General features: G+C 62.6%; 6 pseudogenes; all 6 read left to right on the top strand.

The window, feature by feature from the left end:
• The first annotated feature begins 689 nt into the window (after positions 1-689).
• LOC142876685 (uncharacterized) lies at positions 690-808 on the top strand (annotated as a pseudogene).
• A 3858-nt stretch (positions 809-4666) lies between these two features.
• On the top strand, positions 4667-4785 carry LOC142876684 (uncharacterized; annotated as a pseudogene).
• A 3833-nt stretch (positions 4786-8618) lies between these two features.
• Positions 8619-8737, top strand: LOC142876683 (uncharacterized; annotated as a pseudogene).
• A 3856-nt stretch (positions 8738-12593) lies between these two features.
• LOC142876681 (uncharacterized) lies at positions 12594-12712 on the top strand (annotated as a pseudogene).
• A 3859-nt stretch (positions 12713-16571) lies between these two features.
• Positions 16572-16690, top strand: LOC142876680 (uncharacterized; annotated as a pseudogene).
• Positions 16691-20582: 3892 nt separating this feature from the next.
• LOC142876679 (uncharacterized) lies at positions 20583-20701 on the top strand (annotated as a pseudogene).
• The last annotated feature ends 286 nt before the right edge of the window (positions 20702-20987 follow it).

The raw sequence follows: 20987 nt of genomic DNA, 5'->3' as shown, positions 1-20987 counted from the left end.
AGGAGGGTCCCGGCCCCCACGGTAGGTAGAGGTGCGGGCAGTTCTCCAAGGGCTTGGGTGTTTTCCAGAGGGAGGAGATGGAGGGGACTGATTTCTTCAGCGCCCCACAAACCACGCCACCCCACCCCACCCATGGGACACATCCCGAGAGAGAGAGAGAGAGAGAGAGAGAGAGAGAGAGAGAGAGAGAGAGAGACGCCCCATACACTGGCTCCCCTCCCCCGTGCGCTGTGCCCCAGCCCTGGCCCGGGGGAATAGGCGGCCGCCGGGCCACAGGGTGGGGGGCGCAGCTGAAAGGGGTTGTGGGGGAGGGCCGCCCCTGGCTGGGGTCAAAGGGCGAGCGCCCCGCCCCTCCCGCCCGTGCGCTGGGGGTGGGGGGCGGGGAGGTGAAGGAGGCCAGGCAAGGAGAGGAGGGGGGCTTGAAGGTCTCCACCTTGGCGGGTCCAGCCGTGGAGGCGCATCTTGTGTGAGTGTGAGTGAGTGAGTGAGTGTGAGTGTGAGTGTGTGTGTATACAGAGACAGCCCCCAACCCCGGCCCGCCCCGCCTGTCACCCCCGTCCCTCGGAGCCCGCGGGACCCGGCCGGCGAACTCAACAGGCCCGACCCGGCGCGGGGCCTGGGGCGGGAGGCGGCGGCGGGGAAGCGCAGAGAGGCTCGGCTTCTTGAGCGGGGCAGGGGCGCCCTCCGCCGTCCACGGCCACACCACCCCGAACGCGCCCGATCCCGTCTGGTCTCGGAAGCTAAGCAGGCTCGGGCCTGGTTAGAACTTGGATGGGAGACCGCCCGGGAATACCGGGTGCCGTAGGCTTCTTCTTTTTTTTTTTGCCTCTGGTTCTGTCGCGTTTCTGGGAGTGCGGGGGCGGCCCGGGGTGGGGGTGACCCCCACCCTCAGCGTCCGCCGCGGTGCCTGGCGCGCCCCAGCCCGCACCGTGGGGCCTCCTCTTGTCCCGAGCCGCGACACCGCCGCCACGCGGCAGCATGCGTGGCTTCTGGACAGTCAGGTCTCAGACCAAAGGTCTGCTCTGTGGGAGCCGACACGCTGGAGTAAACCTTGAGAGTCTGAGAGGGGAGGGAGTTCCAGAAGAAGGCCAGGATGTCATTTTGAGGGAGTATGTGACCAGAACTCGTCCCGTTGCTTTTGGGGTTCTATGGGCTACACGTAGGAATCTTTGGTGGTGGCACCTGATGTTGGGGGATCCGGAGTCACACCCAGACCTGCTCCACAGGCCTCCTTTTACTTTTCTCTTCGGATTCATTTTTTTTTTTTTTTTTTGAGACAGAGTCTCGGTTTGTTGCCCAGGCTAGAGTGAGTGCCGTGGCGTCAGCCTAGCTCACAGCAACTTCAAACTCCTGGGCTCCAGTGATCCTTCTGCCTCAGCCTCCCGGGTAGCTGGGACTGCAGGCATGCGCCACCATGCCCCGCTAATTTTTATATATATATCAGTTGGCCAATTAATTCCTTTCTATTTATAGTAGAGACGGGGTCTCGCTCTTGCTCAGGCTGGTTTTGAACTCCTGACCTTGAGCAATCCGCCCGCCTCGGCCTCCCAAGAGCTAGGATTACAGGCGTGAGCCACAGCGCCCGGCCGGATTCATTATTTTTAAAAAGTGTCTCTTATCTCTATTATTGCATTTTCTTTTCTCTCTCTTTTCAAGCAGATGATGGGAGTCCAAGTATTAAGGTGACATGTGTTGCCCGTGCCCCCCTCCCCCCCCCGTGTTCTTATTCATTTACCTCTCATGTTGCTCCAGCATATTGTGGGGGCACCAATGTTAAGGTCGGGTGCGTTGCCCTCTCCCAGCCTCCCCCCTCGGGTCAGAGCTTCAAGTGCGCCCATCCCCCAGTCGGTGCGTACCCACCCCATTCCTAATGGATGTGTATGCCCATCCCCTCCCCCCACCCGCCCGACACCCACCCGAAGAAGGTGATTCCTCTGTGTCCACTTAGGTGTCCATCGGTTCGTACCCATTTGCTGGTGAGCGCGAGCACGTGGTGCTCGTGTGTCCATTCTTGGGATACTTGGCTTACTGGAACGGGTTCCAGCTCTGGCCAGGAGAACCACGAGAGGTGCCCCCTCACCGCTGCTCCTCATAGCCGAATAGCACTCCGTGGTGTCCACGCGCCACATTTTATTTACCCACTCGTGGGTCGATGGGCACTCGGGTGGCTTCCAGGTCTTTGCGATTGTGACTTGTGCCCTGACACTAACCCTAACCCTTACCCAGCCCGTCTCCTCCACGGCCCCTGCCTGACTGACTCCTTCCTGCCCGGCCTATCACCTGTCACCGTCCTCTGCCCCTGCCTGACACGCTCCTCCCCGCCCGGGCCGTCACCGTCCTCGGCCCCTGCCTGACGGGGCTCCTCCGTCGCCTGGGCCTTCCAAGGGCTTGGTGTGGACGCTGGTTCCAGGACGCCCTCCCAGGAACCCGGTAGCAGGGCGGCCGCAGCGTCTCGCGCAACCCAACCGTCCGCCGGCTGGCCGCCATCGCTAAGTGGCCTGCGGGGGACGTGCTCCCGCTGTGCCGTGGGGGCCCAGCCTGGTGTCTTCTCTGAGGCCCCGCGGCTGCCGCTCCCCGCAAGGGGATAGCCGCGGAGGTGGGGACCGCCTCCTCATGGGGACGTACACCCAGCTCTCCACGTCGGATTCCGGGGCTCTCTGTCCTGCCAGAAGGCCCAGCTGGCCTGCGGGTCCTTAGAGTGGCAAAAACATCCGAAAACTGAGATTGAGGGTCCGGTGGGTGTCTGCACTTTTGTGCTGGGCACCCCAGGGAGGCCCGGTGGCTGGCTGGACAACGCGGTCTGCTGGGCTGGGGGGGGGGTTTGGAGGAGCAACTGATGCCCTTTGCACTTTGGGTAGCAAGTGTCTGAGGTGTCTCTGGGCCCTGTGCCATGTGGGGGCGGGGGCGGGGGCGGGGTGGGAGGAGGAGGAGGAGGAGGAGGAGGAGGAGGAGGAGGTGGGAAGGGCCGTGGCCTGCAGTCGTGTTCCCCGGGGTGGCACAGCATGTGGCTTCTTCCACAGGCTGCTTGGCCTGGGCTCCCTGCACCTGGGCCTTTGGAGGACTGGCCCTGTGCTTGCCAACACTTCCTGCAGGGACCCAGAGCTGGGAGGTTGCATCTCTCAGCCCTGGGTCGGGCAGAGCCCCAGCGGGCCATGCCCACAACCTCTCTCAGCAGGGGTCCCCCAGAAGGCTCCTTTGGGACCAGGATTCTCTTGCGGGTGACTCTTTAAGGTCTGGCCCCTGGATGGAGGGGCACCAGGAGTAGAGGAGCAGGAAGGGGAAGGGGGTGGCCATGCGAGGGGACACTTTCAGGCCAAGTCCCAGCTTCAGTCTGATCCTCCTGGGAACCCCGGGGTGGACATCACACCTCCTGGTTGCCCCGCTCTGAGACAAGGAGCCGGGCTTCGCATTCCCACAGCAGCCAGTCGTGGGCTGAGGACACCTGGGGCGTTGGGAACTCCCTGGCTTCTCCTTGGTTTAACATCTGGAGCTGCTTGTGAATTGTGCCGCCACACACACCCGAGTGCAGGTGTCTTCTGCACAGACTGCGGGCCTCGCTCTTCTGAATGCCGCTAGCTCGCGACCCACCCACGGGAGAACCTGGTCAGGGTACTTTCTCTCAGGGGCAGACTCTGATCCGGGCGGGCTACCGGTGTCTCTGTTTGCTCCTTTCTTTCTTCCACTTCGGGAAAGGCTTCCTTACTGGGTGTGGAAATCTCCTATGCCTTTCCTCGCCTATTCTGTCAGCTCTAAAATTCTCTTTCGGTTGCCACCCTCACAGATGGATTAGGAAACTCTTTGCGGTGCACTCATTAGTGAAATGACCTCAATGACGCTGGAATCCAATATCTAATCGCCGATTTTTAGCGAGTCCACACGCCAGGGTGGTTGGGGTCCAGTGCAGCCCCGGCCAGGTCCAGGCCCCTTGGACTGGGCCACAGGAGGACAAAGAGGAGGGTCCCGGCCCCCACGGTAGGTAGAGGTGCGGGCAGTTCTCCAAGGGCTTGGGTGTTTTCCAGAGGGAGGAGATGGAGGGGACTGATTTCTTCAGCGCCCCACAAACCACGCCACCCCACCCCACCCATGGGACACATCCCGAGAGAGAGAGAGAGAGAGAGAGAGAGAGAGAGAGAGAGAGAGAGAGAGAGAGAGAGAGAGAGAGAGAGAGAGACGCCCCATACACTGGCTCCCCTCCCCCGTGCGCTGTGCCCCAGCCCTGGCCCGGGGGAATAGGCGGCCGCCGGGCCACAGGGTGGGGGGCGCAGCTGAAAGGGGTTGTGGGGGAGGGCCGCCCCTGGCTGGGGTCAAAGGGCGAGCGCCCCGCCCCTCCCGCCCGTGCGAGCTGGGGGTGGGGGGCGGGGAGGTGAAGGAGGCCAGGCAAGGAGAGGAGGGGGGCTTGAAGGTCTCCACCTTGGCGGGTCCAGCCGTGGAGGCGCATCTTGTGTGAGTGTGAGTGAGTGAGTGAGTGTGAGTGTGAGTGTGTGTGTATACAGAGACAGCCCCCAACCCCGGCCCGCCCCGCCTGTCACCCCCGTCCCTCGGAGCCCGCGGGACCCGGCCGGCGAACTCAACAGGCCCGACCCGGCGCGGGGCCTGGGGCGGGAGGCGGCGGCGGGGAAGCGCAGAGAGGCTCGGCTTCTTGAGCGGGGCAGGGGCGCCCTCCGCCGTCCACGGCCACACCACCCCGAACGCGCCCGATCCCGTCTGGTCTCGGAAGCTAAGCAGGCTCGGGCCTGGTTAGAACTTGGATGGGAGACCGCCCGGGAATACCGGGTGCCGTAGGCTTCTTCTTTTTTTTTTTGCCTCTGGTTCTGTCGCGTTTCTGGGAGTGCGGGGGCGGCCCGGGGTGGGGGTGACCCCCACCCTCAGCGTCCGCCGCGGTGCCTGGCGCGCCCCAGCCCGCACCGTGGGGCCTCCTCTTGTCCCGAGCCGCGACACCGCCGCCACGCGGCAGCATGCGTGGCTTCTGGACAGTCAGGTCTCAGACCAAAGGTCTGCTCTGTGGGAGCCGACACGCTGGAGGAAACCTTGAGAGTCTGAGAGGGGAGGGAGTTCCAGAAGAAGGCCAGGATGTCATTTTGAGGGAGTATGTGACCAGAACTCGTCCCGTTGCTTTTGGGGTTCTATGGGCTACACGTAGGAATCTTTGGTGGTGGCACCTGATGTTGGGGGATCCGGAGTCACACCCAGACCTGCTCCACAGGCCTCCTTTTACTTTTCTCTTCGGATTCATTTTTTTTTTTTTTTTTTGAGACAGAGTCTCGGTTTGTTGCCCAGGCTAGAGTGAGTGCCGTGGCGTCAGCCTAGCTCACAGCAACTTCAAACTCCTGGGCTCCAGTGATCCTTCTGCCTCAGCCTCCCGGGTAGCTGGGACTGCAGGCATGCGCCACCATGCCCCGCTAATTTTTATATATATATCAGTTGGCCAATTAATTCCTTTCTATTTATAGTAGAGACGGGGTCTCGCTCTTGCTCAGGCTGGTTTTGAACTCCTGACCTTGAGCAATCCGCCCGCCTCGGCCTCCCAAGAGCTAGGATTACAGGCGTGAGCCACAGCGCCCGGCCGGATTCATTATTTTTAAAAAGTGTCTCTTATCTCTATTATTGCATTTTCTTTTCTCTCTCTTTTCAAGCAGATGATGGGAGTCCAAGTATTAAGGTGACATGTGTTGCCCGTGCCCCCCTCCCCCCCCGTGTTCTTATTCATTTACCTCTCATGTTGCTCCAGCATATTGTGGGGGCACCAATGTTAAGGTCGGGTGCGTTGCCCTCTCCCAGCCTCCCCCCTCGGGTCAGAGCTTCAAGTGCGCCCATCCCCCAGTCGGTGCGTACCCACCCCATTCCTAATGGATGTGTATGCCCATCCCCTCCCCCCACCCGCCCGACACCCACCCGAAGAAGGTGATTCCTCTGTGTCCACTTAGGTGTCCATCGGTTCGTACCCATTTGCTGGTGAGCGCGAGCACGTGGTGCTCGTGTGTCCATTCTTGGGATACTTGGCTTACTGGAACGGGTTCCAGCTCTGGCCAGGAGAACCACGAGAGGTGCCCCCTCACCGCTGCTCCTCATAGCCGAATAGCACTCCGTGGTGTCCACGCGCCACATTTTATTTACCCACTCGTGGGTCGATGGGCACTCGGGTGGCTTCCAGGTCTTTGCGATTGTGACTTGTGCCCTGACACTAACCCTAACCCTTACCCAGCCCGTCTCCTCCACGGCCCCTGCCTGACTGACTCCTTCCCGCCCGGCCTATCACCTGTCACCGTCCTCTGCCCCTGCCTGACACGCTCCTCCCCGCCCGGGCCGTCACCGTCCTCGGCCCCTGCCTGACGGGGCTCCTCCGTCGCCTGGGCCTTCCAAGGGCTTGGTGTGGACGCTGGTTCCAGGACGCCCTCCCAGGAACCCGGTAGCAGGGCGGCCGCAGCGTCTCGCGCAACCCAACCGTCCGCCGGCTGGCCGCCATCGCTAAGTGGCCTGCGGGGGACGTGCTCCCGCTGTGCCGTGGGGGCCCAGCCTGGTGTCTTCTCTGAGGCCCCGCGGCTGCCGCTCCCCGCAAGGGGATAGCCGCGGAGGTGGGGACCGCCTCCTCATGGGGACGTACACCCAGCTCTCCACGTCGGATTCCGGGGCTCTCTGTCCTGCCAGAAGGCCCAGCTGGCCTGCGGGTCCTTAGAGTGGCAAAAACATCCGAAAACTGAGATTGAGGGTCCGGTGGGTGTCTGCACTTTTGTGCTGGGCACCCCAGGGAGGCCCGGTGGCTGGCTGGACAACGCGGTCTGCTGGGCTGGGGGGGGGGTTTGGAGGAGCAACTGATGCCCTTTGCACTTTGGGTAGCAAGTGTCTGAGGTGTCTCTGGGCCCTGTGCCATGTGGGGGCGGGGGCGGGGGCGGGGTGGGAGGAGGAGGAGGAGGAGGTGGGAAGGGCCGTGGCCTGCAGTCGTGTTCCCCGGGGTGGCACAGCATGTGGCTTCTTCCACAGGCTGCTTGGCCTGGGCTCCCTGCACCTGGGCCTTTGGAGGACTGGCCCTGTGCTTGCCAACACTTCCTGCAGGGACCCAGAGCTGGGAGGTTGCATCTCTCAGCCCTGGGTCGGGCAGAGCCCCAGCGGGCCATGCCCACAACCTCTCTCAGCAGGGGTCCCCCAGAAGGCTCCTTTGGGACCAGGATTCTCTTGCGGGTGACTCTTTAAGGTCTGGCCCCTGGATGGAGGGGCACCAGGAGTAGAGGAGCAGGAAGGGGAAGGGGGTGGCCATGCGAGGGGACACTTTCAGGCCAAGTCCCAGCTTCAGTCTGATCCTCCTGGGAACCCCGGGGTGGACATCACACCTCCTGGTTGCCCCGCTCTGAGACAAGGAGCCGGGCTTCGCATTCCCACAGCAGCCAGTCGTGGGCTGAGGACACCTGGGGCGTTGGGAACTCCCTGGCTTCTCCTTGGTTTAACATCTGGAGCTGCTTGTGAATTGTGCCGCCACACACACCCGAGTGCAGGTGTCTTCTGCACAGACTGCGGGCCTCGCTCTTCTGAATGCCGCTAGCTCGCGACCCACCCACGGGAGAACCTGGTCAGGGTACTTTCTCTCAGGGGCAGACTCTGATCCGGGCGGGCTACCGGTGTCTCTGTTTGCTCCTTTCTTTCTTCCACTTCGGGAAAGGCTTCCTTACTGGGTGTGGAAATCTCCTATGCCTTTCCTCGCCTATTCTGTCAGCTCTAAAATTCTCTTTCGGTTGCCACCCTCACAGATGGATTAGGAAACTCTTTGCGGTGCACTCATTAGTGAAATGACCTCAATGACGCTGGAATCCAATATCTAATCGCCGATTTTTAGCGAGTCCACACGCCAGGGTGGTTGGGGTCCAGTGCAGCCCCGGCCAGGTCCAGGCCCCTTGGACTGGGCCACAGGAGGACAAAGAGGAGGGTCCCGGCCCCCACGGTAGGTAGAGGTGCGGGCAGTTCTCCAAGGGCTTGGGTGTTTTCCAGAGGGAGGAGATGGAGGGGACTGATTTCTTCAGCGCCCCACAAACCACGCCACCCCACCCCACCCATGGGACACATCCCGAGAGAGAGAGAGAGAGAGAGAGAGAGAGAGAGAGAGAGAGAGAGAGAGAGAGAGAGAGAGAGAGAGACGCCCCATACACTGGCTCCCCTCCCCCGTGCGCTGTGCCCCAGCCCTGGCCCGGGGGAATAGGCGGCCGCCGGGCCACAGGGTGGGGGGCGCAGCTGAAAGGGGTTGTGGGGGAGGGCCGCCCCTGGCTGGGGTCAAAGGGCGAGCGCCCCGCCCCTCCCGCCCGTGCGAGCTGGGGGTGGGGGGCGGGGAGGTGAAGGAGGCCAGGCAAGGAGAGGAGGGGGGCTTGAAGGTCTCCACCTTGGCGGGTCCAGCCGTGGAGGCGCATCTTGTGTGAGTGTGAGTGAGTGAGTGAGTGTGAGTGTGAGTGTGTGTGTATACAGAGACAGCCCCCAACCCCGGCCCGCCCCGCCTGTCACCCCCGTCCCTCGGAGCCCGCGGGACCCGGCCGGCGAACTCAACAGGCCCGACCCGGCGCGGGGCCTGGGGCGGGAGGCGGCGGCGGGGAAGCGCAGAGAGGCTCGGCTTCTTGAGCGGGGCAGGGGCGCCCTCCGCCGTCCACGGCCACACCACCCCGAACGCGCCCGATCCCGTCTGGTCTCGGAAGCTAAGCAGGCTCGGGCCTGGTTAGAACTTGGATGGGAGACCGCCCGGGAATACCGGGTGCCGTAGGCTTCTTCTTTTTTTTTTTGCCTCTGGTTCTGTCGCGTTTCTGGGAGTGCGGGGGCGGCCCGGGGTGGGGGTGACCCCCACCCTCAGCGTCCGCCGCGGTGCCTGGCGCGCCCCAGCCCGCACCGTGGGGCCTCCTCTTGTCCCGAGCCGCGACACCGCCGCCACGCGGCAGCATGCGTGGCTTCTGGACAGTCAGGTCTCAGACCAAAGGTCTGCTCTGTGGGAGCCGACACGCTGGAGGAAACCTTGAGAGTCTGAGAGGGGAGGGAGTTCCAGAAGAAGGCCAGGATGTCATTTTGAGGGAGTATGTGACCAGAACTCGTCCCGTTGCTTTTGGGGTTCTATGGGCTACACGTAGGAATCTTTGGTGGTGGCACCTGATGTTGGGGGATCCGGAGTCACACCCAGACCTGCTCCACAGGCCTCCTTTTACTTTTCTCTTCGGATTCATTTTTTTTTTTTTTTTTTTGAGACAGAGTCTCGGTTTGTTGCCCAGGCTAGAGTGAGTGCCGTGGCGTCAGCCTAGCTCACAGCAACTTCAAACTCCTGGGCTCCAGTGATCCTTCTGCCTCAGCCTCCCGGGTAGCTGGGACTGCAGGCATGCGCCACCATGCCCCGCTAATTTTTATATATATATCAGTTGGCCAATTAATTCCTTTCTATTTATAGTAGAGACGGGGTCTCGCTCTTGCTCAGGCTGGTTTTGAACTCCTGACCTTGAGCAATCCGCCCGCCTCGGCCTCCCAAGAGCTAGGATTACAGGCGTGAGCCACAGCGCCCGGCCGGATTCATTATTTTTAAAAAGTGTCTCTTATCTCTATTATTGCATTTTCTTTTCTCTCTCTTTTCAAGCAGATGATGGGAGTCCAAGTATTAAGGTGACATGTGTTGCCCGTGCCCCCCTCCCCCCCCCCGTGTTCTTATTCATTTACCTCTCATGTTGCTCCAGCATATTGTGGGGGCACCAATGTTAAGGTCGGGTGCGTTGCCCTCTCCCAGCCTCCCCCCTCGGGTCAGAGCTTCAAGTGCGCCCATCCCCCAGTCGGTGCGTACCCACCCCATTCCTAATGGATGTGTATGCCCATCCCCTCCCCCCACCCGCCCGACACCCACCCGAAGAAGGTGATTCCTCTGTGTCCACTTAGGTGTCCATCGGTTCGTACCCATTTGCTGGTGAGCGCGAGCACGTGGTGCTCGTGTGTCCATTCTTGGGATACTTGGCTTACTGGAACGGGTTCCAGCTCTGGCCAGGAGAACCACGAGAGGTGCCCCCTCACCGCTGCTCCTCATAGCCGAATAGCACTCCGTGGTGTCCACGCGCCACATTTTATTTACCCACTCGTGGGTCGATGGGCACTCGGGTGGCTTCCAGGTCTTTGCGATTGTGACTTGTGCCCTGACACTAACCCTAACCCTTACCCAGCCCGTCTCCTCCACGGCCCCTGCCTGACTGACTCCTTCCCGCCCGGCCTATCACCTGTCACCGTCCTCTGCCCCTGCCTGACACGCTCCTCCCCGCCCGGGCCGTCACCGTCCTCGGCCCCTGCCTGACGGGGCTCCTCCGTCGCCTGGGCCTTCCAAGGGCTTGGTGTGGACGCTGGTTCCAGGACGCCCTCCCAGGAACCCGGTAGCAGGGCGGCCGCAGCGTCTCGCGCAACCCAACCGTCCGCCGGCTGGCCGCCATCGCTAAGTGGCCTGCGGGGGACGTGCTCCCGCTGTGCCGTGGGGGCCCAGCCTGGTGTCTTCTCTGAGGCCCCGCGGCTGCCGCTCCCCGCAAGGGGATAGCCGCGGAGGTGGGGACCGCCTCCTCATGGGGACGTACACCCAGCTCTCCACGTCGGATTCCGGGGCTCTCTGTCCTGCCAGAAGGCCCAGCTGGCCTGCGGGTCCTTAGAGTGGCAAAAACATCCGAAAACTGAGATTGAGGGTCCGGTGGGTGTCTGCACTTTTGTGCTGGGCACCCCAGGGAGGCCCGGGGGCTGGCTGGACAACGCGGTCTGCTGGGCTGGCGGGGGGGTTTGGAGGAGCAACTGATGCCCTTTGCACTTTGGGTAGCAAGTGTCTGAGGTGTCTCTGGGCCCTGTGCCATGTGGGGGCGGGGGCGGGGGCGGGGTGGGAGGAGGAGGAGGAGGAGGAGGAGGAGGAGGAGGAGGTGGGAAGGGCCGTGGCCTGCAGTCGTGTTCCCCGGGGTGGCACAGCATGTGGCTTCTTCCACAGGCTGCTTGGCCTGGGCTCCCTGCACCTGGGCCTTTGGAGGACTGGCCCTGTGCTTGCCAACACTTCCTGCAGGGACCCAGAGCTGGGAGGTTGCATCTCTCAGCCCTGGGTCGGGCAGAGCCCCAGCGGGCCATGCCCACAACCTCTCTCAGCAGGGGTCCCCCAGAAGGCTCCTTTGGGACCAGGATTCTCTTGCGGGTGACTCTTTAAGGTCTGGCCCCTGGATGGAGGGGCACCAGGAGTAGAGGAGCAGGAAGGGGAAGGGGGTGGCCATGCGAGGGGACACTTTCAGGCCAAGTCCCAGCTTCAGTCTGATCCTCCTGGGAACCCCGGGGTGGACATCACACCTCCTGGTTGCCCCGCTCTGAGACAAGGAGCCGGGCTTCGCATTCCCACAGCAGCCAGTCGTGGGCTGAGGACACCTGGGGCGTTGGGAACTCCCTGGCTTCTCCTTGGTTTAACATCTGGAGCTGCTTGTGAATTGTGCCGCCACACACACCCGAGTGCAGGTGTCTTCTGCACAGACTGCGGGCCTCGCTCTTCTGAATGCCGCTAGCTCGCGACCCACCCACGGGAGAACCTGGTCAGGGTACTTTCTCTCAGGGGCAGACTCTGATCCGGGCGGGCTACCGGTGTCTCTGTTTGCTCCTTTCTTTCTTCCACTTCGGGAAAGGCTTCCTTACTGGGTGTGGAAATCTCCTATGCCTTTCCTCGCCTATTCTGTCAGCTCTAAAATTCTCTTTCGGTTGCCACCCTCACAGATGGATTAGGAAACTCTTTGCGGTGCACTCATTAGTGAAATGACCTCAATGACGCTGGAATCCAATATCTAATCGCCGATTTTTAGCGAGTCCACACGCCAGGGTGGTTGGGGTCCAGTGCAGCCCCGGCCAGGTCCAGGCCCCTTGGACTGGGCCACAGGAGGACAAAGAGGAGGGTCCCGGCCCCCACGGTAGGTAGAGGTGCGGGCAGTTCTCCAAGGGCTTGGGTGTTTTCCAGAGGGAGGAGATGGAGGGGACTGATTTCTTCAGCGCCCCACAAACCACGCCACCCCACCCCACCCATGGGACACATCCCGAGAGAGAGAGAGAGAGAGAGAGAGAGAGAGAGAGAGAGAGAGAGAGAGAGAGAGAGAGAGAGAGAGAGACGCCCCATACACTGGCTCCCCTCCCCCGTGCGCTGTGCCCCAGCCCTGGCCCGGGGGAATAGGCGGCCGCCGGGCCACAGGGTGGGGGGCGCAGCTGAAAGGGGTTGTGGGGGAGGGCCGCCCCTGGCTGGGGTCAAAGGGCGAGCGCCCCGCCCCTCCCGCCCGTGCGAGCTGGGGGTGGGGGGCGGGGAGGTGAAGGAGGCCAGGCAAGGAGAGGAGGGGGGCTTGAAGGTCTCCACCTTGGCGGGTCCAGCCGTGGAGGCGCATCTTGTGTGAGTGTGAGTGAGTGAGTGAGTGTGAGTGTGAGTGTGTGTGTATACAGAGACAGCCCCCAACCCCGGCCCGCCCCGCCTGTCACCCCCGTCCCTCGGAGCCCGCGGGACCCGGCCGGCGAACTCAACAGGCCCGACCCGGCGCGGGGCCTGGGGCGGGAGGCGGCGGCGGGGAAGCGCAGAGAGGCTCGGCTTCTTGAGCGGGGCAGGGGCGCCCTCCGCCGTCCACGGCCACACCACCCCGAACGCGCCCGATCCCGTCTGGTCTCGGAAGCTAAGCAGGCTCGGGCCTGGTTAGAACTTGGATGGGAGACCGCCCGGGAATACCGGGTGCCGTAGGCTTCTTCTTTTTTTTTTTTGCCTCTGGTTCTGTCGCGTTTCTGGGAGTGCGGGGGCGGCCCGGGGTGGGGGTGACCCCCACCCTCAGCGTCCGCCGCGGTGCCTGGCGCGCCCCAGCCCGCACCGTGGGGCCTCCTCTTGTCCCGAGCCGCGACACCGCCGCCACGCGGCAGCATGCGTGGCTTCTGGACAGTCAGGTCTCAGACCAAAGGTCTGCTCTGTGGGAGCCGACACGCTGGAGGAAACCTTGAGAGTCTGAGAGGGGAGGGAGTTCCAGAAGAAGGCCAGGATGTCATTTTGAGGGAGTATGTGACCAGAACTCGTCCCGTTGCTTTTGGGGTTCTATGGGCTACACGTAGGAATCTTTGGTGGTGGCACCTGATGTTGGGGGATCCGGAGTCACACCCAGACCTGCTCCACAGGCCTCCTTTTACTTTTCTCTTCGGATTCATTTTTTTTTTTTTTTTTTGAGACAGAGTCTCGGTTTGTTGCCCAGGCTAGAGTGAGTGCCGTGGCGTCAGCCTAGCTCACAGCAACTTCAAACTCCTGGGCTCCAGTGATCCTTCTGCCTCAGCCTCCCGGGTAGCTGGGACTGCAGGCATGCGCCACCATGCCCCGCTAATTTTTATATATATATCAGTTGGCCAATTAATTCCTTTCTATTTATAGTAGAGACGGGGTCTCGCTCTTGCTCAGGCTGGTTTTGAACTCCTGACCTTGAGCAATCCGCCCGCCTCGGCCTCCCAAGAGCTAGGATTACAGGCGTGAGCCACAGCGCCCGGCCGGATTCATTATTTTTAAAAAGTGTCTCTTATCTCTATTATTGCATTTTCTTTTCTCTCTCTTTTCAAGCAGATGATGGGAGTCCAAGTATTAAGGTGACATGTGTTGCCCGTGCCCCCCTCCCCCCCCCGTGTTCTTATTCATTTACCTCTCATGTTGCTCCAGCATATTGTGGGGGCACCAATGTTAAGGTCGGGTGCGTTGCCCTCTCCCAGCCTCCCCCCTCGGGTCAGAGCTTCAAGTGCGCCCATCCCCCAGTCGGTGCGTACCCACCCCATTCCTAATGGATGTGTATGCCCATCCCCTCCCCCCACCCGCCCGACACCCACCCGAAGAAGGTGATTCCTCTGTGTCCACTTAGGTGTCCATCGGTTCGTACCCATTTGCTGGTGAGCGCGAGCACGTGGTGCTCGTGTGTCCATTCTTGGGATACTTGGCTTACTGGAACGGGTTCCAGCTCTGGCCAGGAGAACCACGAGAGGTGCCCCCTCACCGCTGCTCCTCATAGCCGAATAGCACTCCGTGGTGTCCACGCGCCACATTTTATTTACCCACTCGTGGGTCGATGGGCACTCGGGTGGCTTCCAGGTCTTTGCGATTGTGACTTGTGCCCTGACACTAACCCTAACCCTTACCCAGCCCGTCTCCTCCACGGCCCCTGCCTGACTGACTCCTTCCCGCCCGGCCTATCACCTGTCACCGTCCTCTGCCCCTGCCTGACACGCTCCTCCCCGCCCGGGCCGTCACCGTCCTCGGCCCCTGCCTGACGGGGCTCCTCCGTCGCCTGGGCCTTCCAAGGGCTTGGTGTGGACGCTGGTTCCAGGACGCCCTCCCAGGAACCCGGTAGCAGGGCGGCCGCAGCGTCTCGCGCAACCCAACCGTCCGCCGGCTGGCCGCCATCGCTAAGTGGCCTGCGGGGGACGTGCTCCCGCTGTGCCGTGGGGGCCCAGCCTGGTGTCTTCTCTGAGGCCCCGCGGCTGCCGCTCCCCGCAAGGGGATAGCCGCGGAGGTGGGGACCGCCTCCTCATGGGGACGTACACCCAGCTCTCCACGTCGGATTCCGGGGCTCTCTGTCCTGCCAGAAGGCCCAGCTGGCCTGCGGGTCCTTAGAGTGGCAAAAACATCCAAAAACTGAGATTGAGGGTCCGGTGGGTGTCTGCACTTTTGTGCTGGGCACCCCAGGGAGGCCCGGGGGCTGGCTGGACAACGCGGTCTGCTGGGCTGGCGGGGGGGTTTGGAGGAGCAACTGATGCCCTTTGCACTTTGGGTAGCAAGTGTCTGAGGTGTCTCTGGGCCCTGTGCCATGTGGGGGCGGGGGCGGGGGCGGGGTGGGAGGAGGAGGAGGAGGAGGAGGAGGAGGAGGAGGAGGTGGGAAGGGCCGTGGCCTGCAGTCGTGTTCCCCGGGGTGGCACAGCATGTGGCTTCTTCCACAGGCTGCTTGGCCTGGGCTCCCTGCACCTGGGCCTTTGGAGGACTGGCCCTGTGCTTGCCAACACTTCCTGCAGGGACCCAGAGCTGGGAGGTTGCATCTCTCAGCCCTGGGTCGGGCAGAGCCCCAGCGGGCCATGCCCACAACCTCTCTCAGCAGGGGTCCCCCAGAAGGCTCCTTTGGGACCAGGATTCTCTTGCGGGTGACTCTTTAAGGTCTGGCCCCTGGATGGAGGGGCACCAGGAGTAGAGGAGCAGGAAGGGGAAGGGGGTGGCCATGCGAGGGGACACTTTCAGGCCAAGTCCCAGCTTCAGTCTGATCCTCCTGGGAACCCCGGGGTGGACATCACACCTCCTGGTTGCCCCGCTCTGAGACAAGGAGCCGGGCTTCGCATTCCCACAGCAGCCAGTCGTGGGCTGAGGACACCTGGGGCGTTGGGAACTCCCTGGCTTCTCCTTGGTTTAACATCTGGAGCTGCTTGTGAATTGTGCCGCCACACACACCCGAGTGCAGGTGTCTTCTGCACAGACTGCGGGCCTCGCTCTTCTGAATGCCGCTAGCTCGCGACCCACCCACGGGAGAACCTGGTCAGGGTACTTTCTCTCAGGGGCAGACTCTGATCCGGGCGGGCTACCGGTGTCTCTGTTTGCTCCTTTCTTTCTTCCACTTCGGGAAAGGCTTCCTTACTGGGTGTGGAAATCTCCTATGCCTTTCCTCGCCTATTCTGTCAGCTCTAAAATTCTCTTTCGGTTGCCACCCTCACAGATGGATTAGGAAACTCTTTGCGGTGCACTCATTAGTGAAATGACCTCAATGACGCTGGAATCCAATATCTAATCGCCGATTTTTAGCGAGTCCACACGCCAGGGTGGTTGGGGTCCAGTGCAGCCCCGGCCAGGTCCAGGCCCCTTGGACTGGGCCACAGGAGGACAAAGAGGAGGGTCCCGGCCCCCACGGTAGGTAGAGGTGCGGGCAGTTCTCCAAGGGCTTGGGTGTTTTCCAGAGGGAGGAGATGGAGGGGACTGATTTCTTCAGCGCCCCACAAACCACGCCACCCCACCCCACCCATGGGACACATCCCGAGAGAGAGAGAGAGAGAGAGAGAGAGAGAGAGAGAGAGAGAGAGAGAGAGAGAGAGAGAGAGAGAGAGAGAGACGCCCCATACACTGGCTCCCCTCCCCCGTGCGCTGTGCCCCAGCCCTGGCCCGGGGGAATAGGCGGCCGCCGGGCCACAGGGTGGGGGGCGCAGCTGAAAGGGGTTGTGGGGGAGGGCCGCCCCTGGCTGGGGTCAAAGGGCGAGCGCCCCGCCCCTCCCGCCCGTGCGAGCTGGGGGTGGGGGGCGGGGAGGTGAAGGAGGCCAGGCAAGGAGAGGAGGGGGGCTTGAAGGTCTCCACCTTGGCGGGTCCAGCCGTGGAGGCGCATCTTGTGTGAGTGTGAGTGAGTGAGTGAGTGTGAGTGTGAGTGTGTGTGTATACAGAGACAGCCCCCAACCCCGGCCCGCCCCGCCTGTCACCCCCGTCCCTCGGAGCCCGCGGGACCCGGCCGGCGAACTCAACAGGCCCGACCCGGCGCGGGGCCTGGGGCGGGAGGCGGCGGCGGGGAAGCGCAGAGAGGCTCGGCTTCTTGAGCGGGGCAGGGGCGCCCTCCGCCGTCCACGGCCACACCACCCCGAACGCGCCCGATCCCGTCTGGTCTCGGAAGCTAAGCAGGCTCGGGCCTGGTTAGAACTTGGATGGGAGACCGCCCGGGAATACCGGGTGCCGTAGGCTTCTTCTTTTTTTTTTTGCCTCTGGTTCTGTCGCGTTTCTGGGAGTGCGGGGGCGGCCCGGGGTGGGGGTGACCCCCACCCTCAGCGTCCGCCGCGGTGCCTGGCGCGCCCCAGCCCGCACCGTGGGGCCTCCTCTTGTCCCGAGCCGCGACACCGCCGCCACGCGGCAGCATGCGTGGCTTCTGGACAGTCAGGTCTCAGACCAAAGGTCTGCTCTGTGGGAGCCGACACGCTGGAGGAAACCTTGAGAGTCTGAGAGGGGAGGGAGTTCCAGAAGAAGGCCAGGATGTCATTTTGAGGGAGTATGTGACCAGAACTCGTCCCGTTGCTTTTGGGGTTCTATGGGCTACACGTAGGAATCTTTGGTGGTGGCACCTGATGTTGGGGGATCCGGAGTCACACCCAGACCTGCTCCACAGGCCTCCTTTTACTTTTCTCTTCGGATTCATTTTTTTTTTTTTTTTGAGACAGAGTCTCGGTTTGTTGCCCAGGCTAGAGTGAGTGCCGTGGCGTCAGCCTAGCTCACAGCAACTTCAAACTCCTGGGCTCCAGTGATCCTTCTGCCTCAGCCTCCCGGGTAGCTGGGACTGCAGGCATGCGCCACCATGCCCCGCTAATTTTTATATATATATCAGTTGGCCAATTAATTCCTTTCTATTTATAGTAGAGACGGGGTCTCGCTCTTGCTCAGGCTGGTTTTGAACTCCTGACCTTGAGCAATCCGCCCGCCTCGGCCTCCCAAGAGCTAGGATTACAGGCGTGAGCCACAGCGCCCGGCCGGATTCATTATTTTTAAAAAGTGTCTCTTATCTCTATTATTGCATTTTCTTTTCTCTCTCTTTTCAAGCAGATGATGGGAGTCCAAGTATTAAGGTGACATGTGTTGCCCGTGCCCCCCTCCCCCCCCCCGTGTTCTTATTCATTTACCTCTCATGTTGCTCCAGCATATTGTGGGGGCACCAATGTTAAGGTCGGGTGCGTTGCCCTCTCCCAGCCTCCCCCCTCGGGTCAGAGCTTCAAGTGCGCCCATCCCCCAGTCGGTGCGTCAGAGCTTCAAGTGCGCCCATCCCCCAGTCGGTGCGTACCCACCCCATTCCTAATGGATGTGTATGCCCATCCCCTCCCCCCACCCGCCCGACACCCACCCGAAGAAGGTGATTCCTCTGTGTCCACTTAGGTGTCCATCGGTTCGTACCCATTTGCTGGTGAGCGCGAGCACGTGGTGCTCGTGTGTCCATTCTTGGGATACTTGGCTTACTGGAACGGGTTCCAGCTCTGGCCAGGAGAACCACGAGAGGTGCCCCCTCACCGCTGCTCCTCATAGCCGAATAGCACTCCGTGGTGTCCACGCGCCACATTTTATTTACCCACTCGTGGGTCGATGGGCACTCGGGTGGCTTCCAGGTCTTTGCGATTGTGACTTGTGCCCTGACACTAACCCTAACCCTTACCCAGCCCGTCTCCTCCACGGCCCCTGCCTGACTGACTCCTTCCCGCCCGGCCTATCACCTGTCACCGTCCTCTGCCCCTGCCTGACACGCTCCTCCCCGCCCGGGCCGTCACCGTCCTCGGCCCCTGCCTGACGGGGCTCCTCCGTCGCCTGGGCCTTCCAAGGGCTTGGTGTGGACGCTGGTTCCAGGACGCCCTCCCAGGAACCCGGTAGCAGGGCGGCCGCAGCGTCTCGCGCAACCCAACCGTCCGCCGGCTGGCCGCCATCGCTAAGTGGCCTGCGGGGGACGTGCTCCCGCTGTGCCGTGGGGGCCCAGCCTGGTGTCTTCTCTGAGGCCCCGCGGCTGCCGCTCCCCGCAAGGGGATAGCCGCGGAGGTGGGGACCGCCTCCTCATGGGGACGTACACCCAGCTCTCCACGTCGGATTCCGGGGCTCTCTGTCCTGCCAGAAGGCCCAGCTGGCCTGCGGGTCCTTAGAGTGGCAAAAACATCCGAAAACTGAGATTGAGGGTCCGGTGGGTGTCTGCACTTTTGTGCTGGGCACCCCAGGGAGGCCCGGTGGCTGGCTGGACAACGCGGTCTGCTGGGCTGGGGGGGGGGTTTGGAGGAGCAACTGATGCCCTTTGCACTTTGGGTAGCAAGTGTCTGAGGTGTCTCTGGGCCCTGTGCCATGTGGGGGCGGGGGCGGGGGCGGGGTGGGAGGAGGAGGAGGAGGAGGAGGAGGAGGAGGAGGAGGTGGGAAGGGCCGTGGCCTGCAGTCGTGTTCCCCGGGGTGGCACAGCATGTGGCTTCTTCCACAGGCTGCTTGGCCTGGGCTCCCTGCACCTGGGCCTTTGGAGGACTGGCCCTGTGCTTGCCAACACTTCCTGCAGGGACCCAGAGCTGGGAGGTTGCATCTCTCAGCCCTGGGTCGGGCAGAGCCCCAGCGGGCCATGCCCACAACCTCTCTCAGCAGGGGTCCCCCAGAAGGCTCCTTTGGGACCAGGATTCTCTTGCGGGTGACTCTTTAAGGTCTGGCCCCTGGATGGAGGGGCACCAGGAGTAGAGGAGCAGGAAGGGGAAGGGGGTGGCCATGCGAGGGGACACTTTCAGGCCAAGTCCCAGCTTCAGTCTGATCCTCCTGGGAACCCCGGGGTGGACATCACACCTCCTGGTTGCCCCGCTCTGAGACAAGGAGCCGGGCTTCGCATTCCCACAGCAGCCAGTCGTGGGCTGAGGACACCTGGGGCGTTGGGAACTCCCTGGCTTCTCCTTGGTTTAACATCTGGAGCTGCTTGTGAATTGTGCCGCCACACACACCCGAGTGCAGGTGTCTTCTGCACAGACTGCGGGCCTCGCTCTTCTGAATGCCGCTAGCTCGCGACCCACCCACGGGAGAACCTGGTCAGGGTACTTTCTCTCAGGGGCAGACTCTGATCCGGGCGGGCTACCGGTGTCTCTGTTTGCTCCTTTCTTTCTTCCACTTCGGGAAAGGCTTCCTTACTGGGTGTGGAAATCTCCTATGCCTTTCCTCGCCTATTCTGTCAGCTCTAAAATTCTCTTTCGGTTGCCACCCTCACAGATGGATTAGGAAACTCTTTGCGGTGCACTCATTAGTGAAATGACCTCAATGACGCTGGAATCCAATATCTAATCGCCGATTTTTAGCGAGTCCACACGCCAGGGTGGTTGGGGTCCAGTGCAGCCCCGGCCAGGTCCAGGCCCCTTGGACTGGGCCACAGGAGGACAAAGAGGAGGGTCCCGGCCCCCACGGTAGGTAGAGGTGCGGGCAGTTCTCCAAGGGCTTGGGTGTTTTCCAGAGGGAGGAGATGGAGGGGACTGATTTCTTCAGCGCCCCACAAACCACGCCACCCCACCCCACCCATGGGACACATCCCGAGAGAGAGAGAGAGAGAGAGAGAGAGAGAGAGAGAGAGAGAGAGAGAGAGAGAGAGAGAGAGAGAGAGAGACGCCCCATACACTGGCTCCCCTCCCCCGTGCGCTGTGCCCCAGCCCTGGCCCGGGGGAATAGGCGGCCGCCGGGCCACAGGGTGGGGGGCGCAGCTGAAAGGGGTTGTGGGGGAGGGCCGCCCCTGGCTGGGGTCAAAGGGCGAGCGCCCCGCCCCTCCCGCCCGTGCGAGCTGGGGGTGGGGGGCGGGGAGGTGAAGGAGGCCAGGCAAGGAGAGGAGGGGGGCTTGAAGGTCTCCACCTTGGCGGGTCCAGCCGTGGAGGCGCATCTTGTGTGAGTGTGAGTGAGTGAGTGAGTGTGAGTGTGAGTGTGTGTGTATACAGAGACAGCCCCCAACCCCGGCCCGCCCCGCCTGTCACCCCCGTCCCTCGGAGCCCGCGGGACCCGGCCGGCGAACTCAACAGGCCCGACCCGGCGCGGGGCCTGGGGCGGGAGGCGGCGGCGGGGAAGCGCAGAGAGGCTCGGCTTCTTGAGCGGGGCAGGGGCGCCCTCCGCCGTCCACGGCCACACCACCCCGAACGCGCCCGATCCCGTCTGGTCTCGGAAGCTAAGCAGGCTCGGGCCTGGTTAGAACTTGGATGGGAGACCGCCCGGGAATACCGGGTGCCGTAGGCTTCTTCTTTTTTTTTTTGCCTCTGGTTCTGTCGCGTTTCTGGGAGTGCGGGGGCGGCCCGGGGTGGGGGTGACCCCCACCCTCAGCGTCCGCCGCGGTGCCTGGCGCGCCCCAGCCCGCACCGTGGGGCCTCCTCTTGTCCCGAGCCGCGACACCGCCGCCACGCGGCAGCATGCGTGGCTTCTGGACAGTCAGGTCTCAGACCAAAGGTCTGCTCTGTGGGAGCCGACACGCTGGAGGAAACCTTGAGAGTCTGAGAGGGGAGGGAGTTCCAGAAGAAGGCCAGGA

Source organism: Microcebus murinus, chromosome 15, assembly GCF_040939455.1.
Source record: "Microcebus murinus isolate Inina chromosome 15, M.murinus_Inina_mat1.0, whole genome shotgun sequence".
In the NCBI taxonomy this organism is placed as follows: domain Eukaryota; kingdom Metazoa; phylum Chordata; class Mammalia; order Primates; family Cheirogaleidae; genus Microcebus; species Microcebus murinus.
The sequence above is the reverse complement of the archived record's forward strand: the minus strand, read 5'-3'. Positions and strand labels throughout refer to the sequence as shown.